Source organism: Myotis davidii, unplaced genomic scaffold (assembly GCF_000327345.1).
Source record: "Myotis davidii unplaced genomic scaffold, ASM32734v1 scaffold687, whole genome shotgun sequence".
In the NCBI taxonomy this organism is placed as follows: domain Eukaryota; kingdom Metazoa; phylum Chordata; class Mammalia; order Chiroptera; family Vespertilionidae; genus Myotis; species Myotis davidii.
This window is the reverse complement of record NW_006298971.1, coordinates 667,889-674,349: the sequence shown is the minus strand read 5'-3', so window position 1 is coordinate 674,349 and position 6,461 is coordinate 667,889.

The following is a 6,461-nucleotide window of genomic DNA, read 5'->3' as shown; positions in this document are numbered from 1 at the left end:
CGGGGTTTGTAAAGAAAATTATGGTAACTTAAATTCTTAAATATTCCAGCGCATATGGAAGAAATTCCAATACCATCCCATTTTGGACGTGTGGCAGTTAACTGGTTAATTCAGCTCGGGCAGCCATAAGAATATACCACAGACTGTGTGGCTTAAACAATAGATGTGCCGAGCTAGCTCAGCCAAGGGTTCCAAAAGCCTGAGTGAGGGTGGTGAAGGGATGAAGAAATGACAAAGAGAATAATGTGGTCTAGGTGGATCTTCCTGTGCCTGGGTAAGGCCACAGAGAGAAATCCAGACAGCAAGCTGAGCCTTTATTTTAGAGCCAGAGGTAAACAAGATAGTGGTCACCATAGTTACAATGTTCTTGTGAGTTTCACTTGTTTTGGCAGCACTTGCTACATCTCCCTCAGCCCATTAGCTATCCAGATAAGATCTAGGGAGCTTGATAAGGTCAAGCCTAATTGTGCTAAGAGGACTGTGCCCTCTAAGCTGGGACTTGTTTGTGGCTTTGCCAACAGGTCAGTCCGAGGCTTAACCCTATAGCCGTGCCCTACATACACTCCAGCCTGAGGCCCTACAGAAAATTATCACTCAACAAATATTTGCTCAGTGCTCTCTATGGGCTAAGCTCTCTACCCTTTCACCTTGACCTGAAGTCCCACCTCCATGTTTACCTAATACCCATCAAGTGCCCTATTCCCAGCACTCCTGCATTCACTGTACAGTATGGCTGCCCTCTCTCCCAACGACCACCCAGGTTATCTCCTTCCCCCATCCAGCCTGCCAGCCATGGACAGGCAGCCTGGTGCAACGGAAAGGGCAGTGCTTTATGCTCAGGCAGCCCTCAGCCCCATCCACCATTGAACAGCTGCATAACCAACCACACACAGGTGACTCAATGCCTCTGCTAGAAAAGGTTGGCAATAGTTCTCACCTTCCAGACTTGTGGGCAATAATTCATGGGAGACCCTTAGCCCAATGCCCAGTACATAGTAGCTACACAATGGTAGCTGTTGTGCACTCAGGCCCACCTCTGCCTTACTGGCCTCTGTGGCTTAAGGACAAAGCACACCGGGGACAGTGGCAATACCCACACTTGTGATCTCAGGCCCTAATTGTGATAACCATCACTCAAGTGATGTTGGGGGAAACTGAGACTGAGTGGTGACCTTGCCTAAGGTCCCCCAGGGAGTCCATTGAGGGAGTCCTGAAGTGTAAGCTTGCATCGTAAGTGTTGGGCCATGCTATCCTGTGTGCAATGGAATATGTAACAGTGAGGACACCTCCTGCCCTGGACTGACAAATACCATGACAGCCAGGAAGCCCCAAAAAGTCTGCTCCCAAGGAAACAGGGTGGCAACATGCAGCAAGGCTCAAGGTCTAGGAGTGGTTGGGAGCCTGGTGCCAGGCCCAGCCCTGCCTTCCACCCAGTATGTGGCCTTGAAGGACTCACCCAGTCAGTTTTCTCACCTATGAAATGAAGCACACATAGTCTTGGCTCAAGAGCTGCTCTAAGTTTCTGCTCAGAGGCTGACAATCCCTGTGGCTCCTTACTGAGCACTTGCAATGTGCAGGCACTGTCCAGATGACCAATTTTGTTCATGTAACCCTCCTGAAACCATCTGAAACTCCTGTTATAAATGGACACATAGGGTGATTATGAAATACTGACCACCCACTGTCCATCGTGGTGCTGCTTGCACTGGGAGACAGTAGAAGCCCCAGACCTCAGATAACAGAGTGTTGCAGTGTCTCTAAGCAGCTTCCAGAACTCCTTGTGCTTGAGCGTGAGGTGGGGGCTATGGATTGATGACCACAGCCCCACAAAGGGCCACAGGTCACAGAAGGGACATTGCCACCCCCTTGAGGTTCCTTGTGGGCCACAAGGTACAGGGGCAATTGAGGGGACCCTGAGTGTCAAATCAGAGAAAGGGCCAGACCCAGAGGCCTCAGGATGCGGATCAAAGAAACAAGGGTTGGGAAGGCAGGAAGTAAGGGAAGATGACCAGAAAAAAGGCAAAAGAAAGAAAAAAGACAAAAATCAAAATTAATAAAGTTTAATTAAATATCTATAAGACAATACATTGTTAACTAGTAATGAACCTAACTCAAATTGGTATATATTAATGACTTTAATGTGGAATGCCAGCAAAATTTCTTGTGTGACAGGGTGTGGGATTCAACCCCTAAAATTCCAAGTGCCAGGGGCCTGCCTATGGTATTCAAATGTGCCACCCCCAAAACGTAGATGCATCCCTCAGAAAAGAAAGGGTCCCCATATTGATTTGAAATTAAATTTCAACCATGTAGGGGAATGAAAAAGCAAGAGAGGAATACAAGTCAGTTATAGAAAAATGTAGGAATGCTCCTCACACATTCATCTGTAATGGAGTCCCTGGGTCGGCCTCTTCATCCCTGGGGGCTGATGGGATCCACCTCCCTTAAGCCCCTTCACATTTCAGCAGCTGGGTTCACCAGACTCCCATTCTTTATCACCTCTGAAGTGGAAATCTGCCACCCCCTCTTCCTTCTAACCTAAATAAGTTAATTCATGTGACTTTGAGGAATGGATCCAGAGAGCTGGGTTTGAGTCCAGAGGCCTCAGACTCACTGTGTGATCATAGGCAGATCCTATTCTCCCACTGGACAAGTCTTAGTCTCGTCCATGAAATGGAATAATGATGCCTAGTAAGGATGCTGTATGGAACAAGGAGGTCACAGCTGTGTAAGACAGTTTTTTAAACAGACTGGACTGCACTGGGCTTTGACTAACAAAACAAAACTCAAGGAAAAAATGTTTGTGTTAAGCTATGTTGAATCCCAGAGGCATTGCATACTTGCCCTTTCTGAGCTCTGTCTGGGCAGGTGAATTTTTATTGTTCTCCATGGTCATTTGCCGGGCTCACTGACTCTTTCTGCCCTGGCCAGTGGAGAGAGGTGCCACAGCCGAATTGGTGGGAAAGCAGGTTTGGGGAAGGGTAGCAGGGAGCCCGAAAGGCTTGACTGCTGGAGGTCTGAGTCAGCAGCTGAAAGGCAGGGTGGACCCAATCCTCACATGCTTAGGGAGATGGTGCAAGAGTGTTCTTCTAGCCCAAGACCTGGGCTCTGCCCACTGAATCCTGGCTCTTGCGGATGCAGCAGCCTCAGCTTTAGCTCAAGAGATGGTAGATTCCTGGAGTTTTGTTTGGTGGCTTCAGCCAGGGGCCTTCAGAGGCAGCCTAAACTTAGATACTGGCCCATGGGTGCACAAGGCCAGGCCACAGAGCCTACCCAGGAGTTGATTTCTGGCCCAAAGCATCCCCTGGCACGCTGGGTGATGCAGCCAGCTGCCACCCCTCACTGGACCTCAAGTTCCTTGTCTGTGCAATGAAGAACTAATATGGTGGTGTCAAGTGATGGATAATCACAGATGGTTGGAGGTGATTTACGCACACTGCCCCAGAAGGTGGTACGTGTGGGACACCTTTGCTATGTTCACATGTGACTTTGTGGCAGTTTGCGTGTATCACTGTGTGAGGGTATGACTGTGTGCATGAGACTGTGGTATGGCTGAGAGTGATGCCGTAGCTGAGAGTGACATAGTGAACAGATGACATGTATAGACATCGCCAAGTGTGGACATGGCTGTGAATGTGTGTCAGTATGTGGCACTGTGGATAGGAGTGCAATTGTGAGAGCACATGACCATGCATATATGTGTATGTGGCCAAGAGTAGTTTATGTGCCTGTGGGTAAGTTGTGTGGCTGTGTGTGGCTATGTCTACTTTAGGTTGGGCAACAATGTCTGGGACCATGTGAATGTATGGATGACTGTGTGGCTGTGCCACAGGATGGGAGGTGTGATGGTGAACTGGGCCTAGAACACCTGTCTTCCCCAGGCCTGGCTCTGTTTCAGCCATGGCACAGTGGTTCACAGTCCTCCTGTGTCCAGGAGGCAACAGGATGCAGGATCTGAGAACCTCCTCCATCCCCAACACCCTACATGTGGCCACAAAACAGACTCTTTTCCTGCGTTGGGCCAAGATTGGGTATCAGGAGTCCCCTCAGGTCCCCTCAGATCCCCTCAGGTCCTGGTAGTTGCCCAGGGCAGAAGGAGAAGCCTGGTTTTCCACCCCCCTCAGACAAAAATGAGGGAGGTAACTGGAGGCAGCTCGGCCCAGCTCAGTCTAGAACAAGTGCCTGGCTTGTGACTAAGGCCAGCCACCAGGATATTCCCCCACACTATTCCCCTAGTCCCCTACAGAAAGGGGCTCTGGCCAGCCCCAACAGATCTCAAATTCCCCCAACACCCTATCCCACACACAGACAGAAAAAAAAAAAAAAAACAGGGAGAGGGGCTATGACATTCTCAGTCCCCACCACACACATGCTATCTCAGCCTACAGACCTCAGTAGGCCTAGCCTGTCCCAACACTTCACATTCTGGTTCTTCTCCTAGGTGCAAGCTGACCTGGTATCAGGCCAACTCCCTCACCCTGAGGATGGGAGGTATGGAAGATGGTCCCCTTTCAAGAAAGGGACACAGAGGGCAGTCCCAGGGCAGGAAGCATGCATGGGGACTTTCCAGGCACTGTGGGCTAAGAGGAGCATTCCCACTCTACTCAGACTGACCTCAAGAAGTTGCCTCCACACCCTTCCCACTCCCACAGCCCCCTTGCTGTGGTCAGATTGCTCTATGCAGAAGGCTACTTGGAGGTCAAAGCTGAGAAAAGATTAAGTGGGGGAGAAGGTCAGAGGGACTGGATATGAAGGTCATTAAGAGGGACTGGATATGAAGGAAGGAGAGCAGGGAGGAGGGAGTGGGAAAATGCCACAGAAAGTCCCAAATCTGACCTAATTTTGACTCAGGGTCAAGGGCCCACTCCAGAATTTCCTCTGAGGACATTCTACCCTGAATGGGGAGCCCTTGCTGCCCTCTCCCCCCGTGCATCTGCCATCCCTTTTCTTATCTCACTGCCCAGAGCCCCCAGGCCCCTGGCCTGGCCAAAGCCTCCCCTGATGTCTGGACCCAGGCACTTCTCCCTACACCGAGTCCACGTTGCCCTGAAAAGAACACTGTGCTTTCACCACACTCCTCTGTTCCATGTGTGAAGATTCCTGTTCATCCTGCCTGGGGCACCCCCGATGGCAGGGCTGAGGAGTCCTCCTCAGTTTCCAACAAGGAAGCCATCGCATGGCTGGGTACCCAAGACTGCCTAGGAGAGGGCCCAGTTTCTGAGCTCCACCTCCTTCCCCTGGGCTGGGGCCTCCCTGGGGAGAGGAACCCCATTGATTAGACAGTCCTGAAACATGGTCTCCTATCCCTTTTTCATGCAACCCTCAGTCCAAGATCAGAGCAGCACAGCCAAATCCCTGGCAGGACTTTACCATTTGTGAGATGACAGTGAGGTCTGGGAAGGGTGTGAAACTATCTAGAGGTGTTCTTGGCCAGATCCCCAGATAGCACCTCCCACCAGCACAGTCTTCTCCCCAACTATTGAGGTTCTGGGGTAAATTTTGTGCCTATCATAACCTCAGGGACAATCAGGGTTTTATCCTTCCCGCACCTTCATCCCCTCTGAGATCTAAATTTGAAAGTCATGTTTTTGTTGTCTTAATTGTAAAAAAGTTTATCAAGAAAAAATATTCAAGCAGCAGCCGCCAGGAATAGCCATGACCTCCTGGAGGGGCTAGCAGTGGCACCTGTCAGTTCCACCCAACTCGCTGCTGGACCACCTCCTGGCCTGGGGAAGGAATAGCTCCCTTGAGGAACATAAACATGAGTGGGAGACAGTGCAAATGGCCAGAATCCAGGCAGGCATCACAGTGAGACTGGCCATCGGTAGGTGGACCCAGGGTCAATCAACCTATTTTTTCCCCCTGGGTTTCCCACTGTGCACCAGGAAGAATTCAAGGATTCATAGGATCAAGGACCCTAGAAACCTGGGGTCTGAGCCTGCTGGAGTGTGAGGAGCTATTGTAGTGAACTCAAATATCTGGTATCTTTTGGGTGTGCCCTCCAGGAAGATAACACCAGGGCCCTGGGGTTCATGACTTGTCTTAACATCTTGAGCCCAGGGAAAAGATGCTGTGTGGTCCCCTAACCAAGGGGTGTTAGGGGCTTAGCAGGTAAAAGGGAGTCAGGAGGGTGTTGGCCTGCAGGCCCTCCTGCAGGGGGCAGGGGTGGGGCACGGGCGGGGACAAGGACAAAGGAACAAGGAAGATTCCTCCCCATCAAAGTAGCAAACTTGCTTGGGAAAGGTGAGGGAGAGATGAAGGGTGTTTTCATGCCTCCATACCTTTGCCCATGCTGTTCCTCTCTTCCAAATGTCCTCCCCATCTACTGTCCTCACTTACTATCTGGCAGGTCCTTGTAATTCTTCAAGACACCACTCGAATGTCACCTACACTGTGGAGTCTTCCCTGACCCACAGAATGAGTGGACCCCTCTGTGAGCTTCCAAGAACCCCTTATTTACC